Source organism: Notolepis coatsorum (assembly GCF_963971535.1).
Source record: "Notolepis coatsorum genome assembly, chromosome: 12".
Taxonomy (NCBI): domain Eukaryota; kingdom Metazoa; phylum Chordata; class Actinopteri; order Aulopiformes; family Paralepididae; genus Notolepis; species Notolepis coatsorum.
The window spans coordinates 87,151,768-87,163,567 of record NC_140176.1 but is presented as its reverse complement, the minus strand read 5'-3'; positions in this window follow the sequence as shown (position 1 = coordinate 87,163,567).

Sequence of the window (11,800 nt, the reverse complement as noted above, 5' to 3'; positions counted from 1 at the left end):
ATAGAAGCTCCTTCTGAGTCTCTCTGTACTGGCCATGAGACTCCGGTAGCGCTTGCCTGACCGCAGCAGTGCAAAGAGGCAGTTGTTTGGGTGACTCTTTGGTTATTCTCTTAGCCTTGGCCCTGCAACCGCTTGGTGGTAAATGTCCTGGAGAGTGGGAAGCCCACCTCCAATTGTGTGTTTGGCTGATCGAGCCACTCTCTGCAGTCTGCTGTGGTCGTGTGCGGTGCTGTTATTCCCAACCAGGAGGTGATGTTACCAGTTAGGATGCTCTCTATTGTGCACGAGTAGAAGTGCTTAAGGATCATCTGACTCACTTTGAACTTAGTAGTATTCATTTATATATTTTAGATCCAGTTTAATAACCTGTACATTGCACTTTACTGTTACATTTGCACTCTGGTTGGATGCCAAACTTATTTGTGTTGTACTGTACTTGTTCTATATAATGGCAATACATTTAATGTAATCTAATAGAGTTGATCATGTTGAGGTTATCTAAAGGGACTGATTGTAGTGTGTGGTGCTGCACTCAAACACCACTCTTTGTTTTTTTGTATCCACTTTTTCTCCTTATTTTTCTATTTTTCTCCCATCCCAATTTCGCCTCGCCAATTCTCCCTACAATGCTTCCCTCCCCTGTCTCGAACGTTGCTAGACTACGCCTCCCACTGGTCGGCTGCAGTGAGGACCAAGCCTTGCATCACGTGTCCCCTCCGGTACACAAGGAGGCAGCTGTCGCATCTTTTCACCTGAACAGCGCAATCTCTCAGTGGCGAGGAGTAACGCGTGGAGCTCACGCTGCCCCAGATACTTCCTGATTCTGCTGTACAGGCGCACCAACCGACCTGTAGGAGTCGCTGTCCACAACGTCCAATCCCCACCCACCGGCTTTCCCACCCTCTAACACTGCCAATTGTGTTAATATGAACGACCAGCCAAGCCGGTAGCAACGCAGAGAGCTGGGCTCGAACCCAGCATCTGCTGTGTTAGTGGCGAGCGCCTTGCCCACTGCGCCACTCAGCCGCCCTAAACACCACTCTTTGTGATCAATGGAGCACTGGCAGAGAGAGAGAGAGAGAGAGAGAGAGAGAGAGAGAGAGAGAGAGAGAGAGAGAGAGAGAGAGAGAGAGAGAGAGAGAGAGAGAGAGAGAGAGAGAGAGACAGACAGACAGACAGACAGACAGACAGACAGACAGACAGACAGACAGACAGACAGACAGACAGGGTGTGATGGAGAGAGTGGCTGTCATTCTTCACGATGTCCTGCATCTTACTTGTGCGTCTCTCCCCCACAATCCCCAGTGTTTAAGTCCCATCTTAAAACACATTTGTTCTCCCTAGCTTTAAAAAAAAAAATTAGTCTGCTGCTGTAATTTGTTTGTAGTTCTGTGTACTTTGTATTGTGCGCATGTGTTCTTTTTACTATATTATGGTTTTTACTGTGAAGCACTTTGGTCAACCATGTTGTTTTTAAATGTGCTTATACAAATAAAGTTGGATTGGATTGGAGTGTGTTCAAGCTCCTACCCAGCACTGAAACAGCCTTTTTGACCAGCCACCTATATAGTGTTGTTGTCTGCCATGTTGCCTCCCCAGCAGACTGCAGCATAAAAAAGGACACTCGCCCGTCGCCACACTACCGACTGGTAGAACATGGACAGCATTTGGCTGCAGACATCAAAGGGCTTGAGCCTCCGTGAGGAAGTGCAGCCGTCTCTGTCCCTTCCTGTAGAGCAGTGGTTCCCAAACCTTTTGTTTATGCCGACCACTAGATTGTCATCAAGAACTGTTGCGGACCACCTCGTATGCAAACAGTAAAAATAAATAAACATCAAACGTATATCTATAAAGTGGTAGTGTTAAAACGCTGATATTTTAATAGATAATTATGGACACTCAAAAGTCAATTGTACTCGTCACCGCATACACTCAAACTCCTCTGACCTCATCGGGTCTTTATATTACACAACGGTTTTACAATTTTATTTTAAATTAAAATGATATTATATACATTTTCTATTTTATTTAGCTTTTTTTTCCATGGACCACCTGCAATACCCTCCTTTTGGGGACCACAGTTTGGGAACCACTGCTGTAGAGGGCATGCGTGTTCAGGGACCAGTCCAGTTGGTTGTCCAGGTGGACACCCAGGTATTTATAGGTCTCCAACACCTCAACGTCCTGCCCGTGGATGTTGACTGCAGGGTGAAGGGGATCTTCTGAAGTCCACGACCATCTCCTTGGTTTCATTGGTGGTGAAGGTCAGATAAAGTTAGGGTCCATCATCATTTCATTATAGTGGTCAGTCTGGCTGTGTGACTCACCAGAATCCAGATTACAATGATATGTGTATTGTGTGTATCATCATAACTTGCATTCCCCACCGTGACCGGCATGTTACACAAGCAGCGTTGTTGAATAATTACAGGGTCTCTCTCTAATGTGGCCCCCCTGGGACTCAATTGTCTACTTCTGACCGTTTGAGTTAAATAAACACCACTTCCTGGTGAAAAGTTATAACCACTCCACATGAACCCTGTCACTGCCACACTACCAAAGGGTTAACCCTTTCACTGCAACCATACAGAAGGTTAACCCTTGCACTGCCACACGACAAAGGGGTTAACCCTTTCACAACCACACTACAGAAGGTTAACCCTTTCACTACCACACTTGCAGTGTAGTAGTGAAAGGTTAACCTTCTGTAGTGTGGTAGTGAAAGGGTTAAAACATGGCCTCCAATTGCAGCATGTAGACAAACAAGGTATACAGTAGCCTATGTCTGTTTACAAAATGTCTTGAACAGCGAAAGATGGCGGTATCGGCTGATATGGGTTGGGAAAATGTGGATATTGGTATCTGCCTCAGATCGTCATATCACTGCATCCATGTTATGGTAACGGATCTCAGACGAATGAGTTCCGACCGAATACCAGAAGTTTGTGAAAAGGAGCAGCACTGTTGAAGGGTCTCCTCTCTACTGTATATCCTGAGGATCCTGATGTCAGCCAGCTTGTTTCCAAATTCATAAGCCCTGGCGATTCAGCTTTAGAGGGAGAAAAGGGAAAGCTTGAAGCATGTGTGTCTGTGTGTGTGTGTGTGTGTGTGTGTGTGTGTGTGTGTGTGTTTGTGTGCTCACACGTGTGTCTGTGCCAGATAAAACTCCAGGGACTGATTTTTCCAGGCGTTTATACTTTAAAAACAGGGCCGTTACCATAGTAACAGTCACATTGCAGCGTATTTGTTGAGATCCAGCTGATGATCTATTACTTTAGACAAACATGCACACACACACACACACACACACACACACACAGACACACACATACACAGTTTCCTCAGCTCTCTGTAACTATGGTATGACCCCTCATATTTCAAGAAAAGTGGAATCCCTCCAACATAGAAGTCCCACGTCATGCATCTAGAGGCCTACTAGTAGTTATCCTCCATTAGTACTGCAGCCAACCAACTAACCAACCATCCATCCACCCAACCAACCAGCCAACCAACCAACTAACCAACCATCCACCCAACCAACCAGCCAACCAACTAACCAACCACCCATCCACCCAACCAACCATCCTACCGACCAACCAACCAACCAACCAACCAACCAACCAACCAACCAACCAACCAACCAACCAACCAACCACCCAACTAACCAACTAACCAACCACCCAACCAACCACCACCCAACCAACCAACCAACCAACCAACCAACCAACCAACCAACCAACCAACCAACCGACCACCCACCCAACCTACCAACCAACCAACCAACCAACCACCCAACTAACCAACTAACCAACCACCCAACCAACCAACCACCCAACCAACCGACCACCCAACCAACCGACCACCCACCCAACCTACCAACCAACCAACCAACGACCACCTACCCAACCTACCAACCAACCAATCAACCAACCAACCAACCAACCACCCACCCAACCAACTAACCAACTGACCAACCGACCAACCACCAACACAACCAACCACCCAACTAACCAACTAACCAACCACCCAACCAACCAACCGACCACCCACCCAACCTACCAACCAACCAACCGACCACCCACCCAACCTACCAACCAACCAACCAACCAACCAACCAACCAACCAACCATCCAACCAACCACCCAACTGACCAAGCGACCAACCGACCAACCAACCAACCAACCAACCAACCAACCAACCAACCACCCAACCAACCACCCAACTGACCAACCAACCAACCAACCAACCAACCAACCAACCAACCAACCAACCAACCAACCAACCAACCAACCAACCAACCAACCAACCAACCTACCAACCAACCAACCAACCAACCAACCAACTGACCAAGCGACCAACCGACCAACCAACCAACCAACCAACCAACCAACCAACCAACCAGCCAACTGACCAAGCGACCAACCGACCAACCAACCAACCAACCAACCAACCAACCAGCCAACCAACCAACCAACCAACCAACCAACCAGCCAACCAACCAACCAACCAACCAGAATGGTCATGAAGCATCATGGTTATAGACAGTTTCAGTGGAAATGTATTGCTAGGGAACATCTTGGAAATTTGTATCCCTGGTCAGCTATTGATAGTGATACTGTACAAACACTGCAACAGGGAAAATTCCATTTAGAATGTTTATGTTGTCAAGTTGAAAACCCACATATCGTTCCAGTTCTACTGTAATGGCCATGTATAATTCTAGTAATGAGTCATCTAGCTTAGAGAACACGCAATGTTGCCTCAATCCAAGTTCACTTTAATGATACAATTATATTATTGGTGAAGAAGTTAATCGAATCCTGATGTAAAATGTATGAAACAACTTAGATGTTTTGTCTCTCACTCTGTCTCTGTCTCTCTCTGCATCTCTCTCTCTCTCTCTGCATCTCTCTCCCTGCCTCTCTCTCTCTGCATCTCTCTCTCTCTGCCCCTCTCTCTCTCTCTCTCTCTCTCTCTCTCTCTCTCTCTCTCTCTCTCTCTCTCTCTCTCTCTCTCTCTCTCTCTCTCTCTCTCTCTCTCTCTGTCTCTCCCTCCCTGTCTCTCCCTCCCTGTCTGTTTCTCTCTCTCTTTCTGTTGCTCTCTTTCTGTTTATCTCTCTTTCTGTTTATCTCTCTCTGTCTCTTTCTCTTTATATCTCCCTCCCTCCCTCTCTCTATCTCTGTCTGTCTCTGATTGGAAGTTAGACTATGGCTAGCTATGTCAAACAAACTATGGGATGTATTAATTAAGGAGAGAAGGGGTGAGATCCTCTGAAGGATGACGAGTAATGAGTACAGTATCTATCCTGTGTCTAAACAATAACATGTGTGTGTGTGCGTGCGTGCGTGCGTGCGTGCGTGCGTGCGTGCGTGCGTGCGTGCGTGTGTCCATGCGCATGTGTAGAATCTGTAATGCCGTCAAACAGCAGCCTCTAGGCAACAACATTGCTTAGTATTTGCACTTTGTTTTCATTTGGTCAGTTTGGGTCTGATGTGTGGTTTGTATTTCAGTGGGTAGGGTAGGGTAGGGGTTGTTACTACTGCTGGCTACACCACAGTTCTGGAGAAACTCACAGTAACAATACTGTAATTTACTCACACCCACTCACAGCCTCACAACAAGTCAATATGAATTGCCCCATGTGGGATCAATAAAGTTGTCTGAATCTGAATCTGAACAGCCCGCACATCACACCAAAACAAAGAATATACACAATGTGCAATACAGAAGCGGGGCAGACAGACACGGAGAGCCTCAGTCTCCAGTATCATCCAGACGGTTGTGAAAACACTTCCCCGTAGGAAGACGATCGTGCCCCATGCTGTGTAATGTCTCCTCTCAGGCTGGGTTTTTGTGCCAAATATTCACCTACAGCAACAGCGACAGACGACGACAAAAAGACCAGATTCCATTGGTTGGTAGTGTCAGCGATGAGGAGAGACAAGGAGATATAGGCTCCAGCCATGAAAACACTGCATGTTCGTCACAAACATGTGCCCCCCCTCCCCCCCCCCCCCCTCCCCCGTGACACAAGTGAAGACAACAATCACCACACATGTATCTGAGAATGGCGACCCATCAACAGCTTGTCCTAGTATTACTTATATATATAATTATAAATAAAGTTATTATTATTACTTCCACGGTGGCCCGGTAACATCTTTGCCAAAAGTACTCTTCAGCAAAGCACCCGAATCCCAGACGTATTGCACTCTGACCTCTCTGAAGAAATGCAGTGTGTAGGAGAGATATAAATAATTGACAATTAAGTCGTCCTAATTAAGTATCTTCTTCCTCTAACCAGATAACCATGAAAGTGACCATAATGTCTAATGTGTTGTTCATATTGACAGATCACTGGCTGGCGCGGCTTCCAAGACACGCATTACAACAGATATCATAGTTTAATAATTTGACAAATTATCCAAAACAATTATCAATTATTATTTTAGCTTTTTCTTTTCATTGCAGTATAAATCTATTTAAATATAGTACTGGTGTCTAAATCCTTTGATGTGCTTTATAGGCTGTTATTTTTGTCATGCTTGGATACTTTAGGGGCAATTAATACACTAAGCAACTTAAGCCATAGGCAAAAAAAATCTATTCCACTGTTTCCTTGAAACAAGATGTTCCTTGAGATTACATCACCACAGCTGAGACAACTCAGTCTCTACTGTATGTCAGAGTTGCAGTTTATTAGGATTTATGATTTTATTAGGATCCCCATTAGCTGATGCAAAACATCAGCTACTATTCCTGGGGTCCACACTAACATATAAGTGACAACAGATAAGACATTTACAGACAAGCAACCAAGTGGTATTAAAAGTCACAAAGTGACAATATACTTTCTATCAAACATATTACTATTACTAATACGAATCATATGGAATCATATATAGTACAATATACATTATAGTATATATTAATATGCACTAAATTCACAAGCAGTGAGAAACCATATACATATATTACATATACTGTAAACTCTTACTCTTATTATGGCTTAAACCAGTCCTTGGAAACATCTAGGATGATAGTGGAGAGTATGGATGAAATGGGTGCTCTAGACCCTGGAGCTTGGGTGAGAGTATGGATGAAATGGGTGCTCTAGACCTTGGTGTTTGGGTGATAGTATGGATGAAATGGGTGCTCTAGACCCTGGGGTTTGGGTGATAGTATGGATGAAATGGGGGCTACAGACCCTGGTGTTTGGGATGAGATGGGTGCTATAGACCCTGATGTTTGGGTGAGATGTGTGCTATAGACCCTGATGTTTGGGTGAGATGTGTGCTATAGACCCTGATGTTTGGGATGAGATGTGTGCTACAGACCCTGGTGTTTGGATGAGATGTGTGCTATAGACCCTGATGTTTGGGTGAGATGTGTGCTATAGACCCTGATGTTTGGGTGAGATGTGTGCTATAGACCCTGGTGTTTGGGATGAGATGTGTGCTATAGACCCTGGTGTTTGGGTGAGATGTGTGCTATAGACCCTGATGTTTGGGATGAGATGTGTGCTATAGACCCTGGTGTTTGGGATGAGATGTGTGCTATAGACCCTGGTGTTTGGGATGAGATGTGTGCTATAGACCATGGTGTTTGGGTGAGATGTGTGCTATAGACCCTGGTGTTTGGGATGAGATGTGTGCTATAGACCCTGGTGTTTGGGTGAGATGTGTGCTATAGACCCTGGTGTTTGGGTGAGATGTGTGCTATAGACCCTGGTGTTTGGGTGAGATGTGTGCTATAGACCCTGATGTTTGGGATGAGATGTGTGCTATAGACCCTGGTGTTTGGGATGAGATGTGTGCTATAGACCCTGGTGTTTGGGTGAGATGTGTGCTGCCGCGATAAGCAATAAATCGATTAATTGCCGCGATAATTAAAAGTAATGCAATGATTTTGACGGGCGCGATTAATTGCTATTTGCGCCTTGTCAGTCACTGTCCGTGTGGGGGGCCGCTGGCCATACTACAGAGCACAGCTCCGTGGGGCAGTAGCAACGCCACATATAGTTTAACTACATTTCTCAATGGTGTTGCTCCTTTTAACCAAGTAGCGTTATTTATAGTGTAACGTTAGCTATTTTTAGACCCAAGTAGTTACTCGCTACTGCCCGGAGAAACTGGACTGCTAAATAAAGATGAAAGATCGAGTGTTGATTCTCATTCAAAGCTAACAACATTAGCTAACAAACGAAATACAACGTATAGCATAGCTACAACACAGAATAACGTTAATACAATTACATGCATCATTGTTTACAATGAACGGGTGGGGCTAGTCAAAGGACTGGACACGGGGACAAGTTAAACATGAATTCATTTATTATAACGTAGTAGGTAGTTTCGAGTCGTGCTGCAGTGCCTACGCGCCACAGCTATTCTATTATATACTGCTTTGACGCTTCCTCCTCATCGTTGATTGCCTGTAGTAGCTGCATCTAACGTTAGTAGCTAACGTTAAAACTAACCTAAAGTTAGTTGTTCACCAACAATCTCAATATTTGTTTTATCATTAGCTCAAAAACACAACCGGACGAGACAAGTTGGCCGCTCATAGGTGGCGGTGCCGCTAGGATAATAACAACAGTACTTCCGGTCCGGTCGGTGGGCTTCAAAATAAAAGTCTAAACACCGGAAAAGACGGAGCGGTGGGCTTCAAAATAAAAGTTTTGGGAAATAAATTTCTCAAAAAAAAATTCTCTAACCGGTCGCAATAATATCGCTTATCGCGATATTTTCGGGGGCAATTAATCGCCCAGCAAAATGTGTTATCGTGGCAGGCCTATGTGCTACAGACCCTGGTGTTTGGGTGAGATGTGTGCTATAGACCCTGGTGTTTGGGTGAGATGTGTGCTATAGACCCTGGTGTTTGGGTGAGATGTGTGCTATAGACCCTGATGTTTGGGATGAGATGTGTGCTATAGACCCTGGTGTTTGGATGAGATGTGTGCTATAGACCCTGGCGTTTGGGATGAGATGTGTGCTACAGACCCTGGTGTTTGGGTGAGATGTGTGCTACAGACCCTGGTGTTTGGGTGAGATGTGTGCTATAGACCCTGGCGTTTGGGATGAGATGTGTGCTATAGACCCTGGTGTTTGGGATGAGATGTGTGCTATAGACCCTGGTGTTTGGGATGAGATGTGTGCTATAGACCCTGGCGTTTGGGATGAGATGTGTGCTATAGACCCTGGTGTTTGCTGATGGTGTCCAGTTACATCCTTTGACAGCTGCGATCCATACATTGCACTTGGTTGTTCCTATAGGAAAATGGCAGACTTTGATTTGGGATAGTAGCCTTCTAGCCTAATATACGTCTCTACCTGTCAAGAGGGAACACGCCTACCCCATGCCCAGTAAGCTTCTAAAACTGACTTGATTTTAGCTTTATATGAGCAGATCATCAGATGTTTCTTGCGTTTAAATGTTGCAGTTGGTATGCTCAGCTGAAACAACCATGTCGTTACCATAGCAACTTCCCAATGCCGCTGAAGAGGGTCTATATTTCACGGGCCAGGGCCCTTGTGTGCTCGGGCTCATAAAGACCACACTGACCGCATCTGTTCCACATGTCCCTCCGTGTCCCGGTGCGCTGGTCCAGATGAATCCTGTTGACTTCCAGAAGCTACCGGGCCGGGCCGGTTCAGTTCAGTTCGGATTGGTTTGGTTTGATTTGATTAGGCGATGGGAAAATGTGTCATTGTATCCACGTGAGTCATCACATTGACACGTATATATCTAAATACAGCCCTATTCAAACACTGATATGATTATGACTCATTATGTCCACTTTCCTCCGTTAGGAAAGATGTGTGTTTGGGGAGATGGAGGACCCCTTCCGAAAGACAATGAAACCAGGAAGTCAGCAAAAACAGGAAGTGTTATGTATAGGAATGGTTCCATAGATATGGATATTGTGTGTGTATGTGTGTGTGTGTGTGTGTGTGAGAGCCAATGTGGTCGATTTTACCTTAGTTTTCCATTAATTTAGACTTAAATTGTTTTACCTTTATTTATCCATTGCGGGTTTGCATGGGATGTTCTTTCTCAGTAACACAGCAATGTGTATAACACGTTCAAGTTCAAGTTCTTTATTTGTCAAATACACAACAATACAGGGGCATTGCAGGTAATGACATGTTTGTGTTTGGAGCTCAGACTACTCTCAACAGTGCACACTGAATACAAGAATGGTAACAATAAGTAGTGGTAGTAAGATCAAATAAAATAAAATATAAAATGACGTAAGATCAAATAAACACGCATTACAACATAGTTTAATAATTTGACAAATGATCCAAAACAATTATCAATTATTTTAGCTTTTTCTTTTCATTGCAGTATACATCTATCAAAATATATTACATGTGTCTAAATCCTTTGGTGTGCTTTATAGGCTGTTTTCACAGAAAATTCTAATTCCAAGTGTTTTTAAAAAATATATTTTTCTCTCCATGCTTGGATACCTTGGGGGCAATTAATACACTAAGCGACATAAGCCACAGGCTAAGAAATCTTTCCACTGTTTTCTGGAAACAAGATGTTCCTTGGGATTACATCAGCACAGCTGAGACAACTCCCCAGTCTCTACTGTATGTCAGAGAGAGTTGCAGTTTATTATGGCTTAAACCAGTCCTTGGAAACATCTAGTTGATAACAATCCCACGGAAAATGAGTGTTTTACACTTGTTTTTGTAATGTTTGTATCGGTAATAATTCGGCATGTACAGTACAACCAAAATCCAAATGGCCGTCCGCTGCAATACATTCTGACGCGCCAACGCAAAATTCTCAAAACTTCGTCTTCTTATCTCCCTTTATCGTAAGAATCAGTCATCATGTAAGAATTTCATTGGCTACAAAAACGGTCAATAATTTTCACCGTCAGACAGTGGCGGCCGGTGGGTACTTCGCCACTAGGGGCGCTATACCAAATATTTTGTACAGTACAGTACTGTACCACGCAAGACTCATGGCAAGACGTGAGCGATTCGACTCACGCTCACGGCAATGAATCGGCTCTTATGAACGAGTCGCTCAGCTGTTACTACAACAACACACAACCAGTCAAATAAAGTATAGTCTAGACTCTAATTCACAACTTGAAACACAATATAAATAGAAAAGTTAGAAACAAAACTCGCCCGTCTCCAAACACAGGCAGATCTCTCCCTCTCTCCTTCTCTCTCTCACACACAGCGCGACGTGGAATCGATTCGTTACACAATCAGACCTATTATATACCAAGAATAACTTCAGTATGAGTACAGGGCTGTACACATATTTTGCATATTGTTAAACGAGCCAAGGCTAGCTATTAAACTATCGATATGAATCGAAAATCTGGGACCCTGATGTAAACAAGACAAACGTCTTTCTCTGGTCTGCATCCCCTTAACAATTGTGTGTATTGAGCCGTACTGTATTGTACCCATTCTGCAATCTGTTAATAAAGTTCTCATTCATTCATTCATTCAAACATAGACGATATTGAACAAGCCATAATCCACGTATTTTCAATCCGAGAGAGCTGCAGTAGTTAAATCAATGAGCCATCGACATAGTCAGTGTGGTAAGTAACGTTATTATTGCATCCAAGATTGATACACGGCTGGCTAGGCAGTTGGTAGTCATAGTCTTGTGTTATAAAATAAATAAACAATCAGCAATGTCTCGCTTCATGAATGGCCAGCACAGCAGTAGCCTAACAGTACTGCTCCTAAAAAAAACTATTTACAAACGTTAACGTTAAGCACAGAGAGAGAGAGAGAGAGAGAGAGAGAGAGAGAGA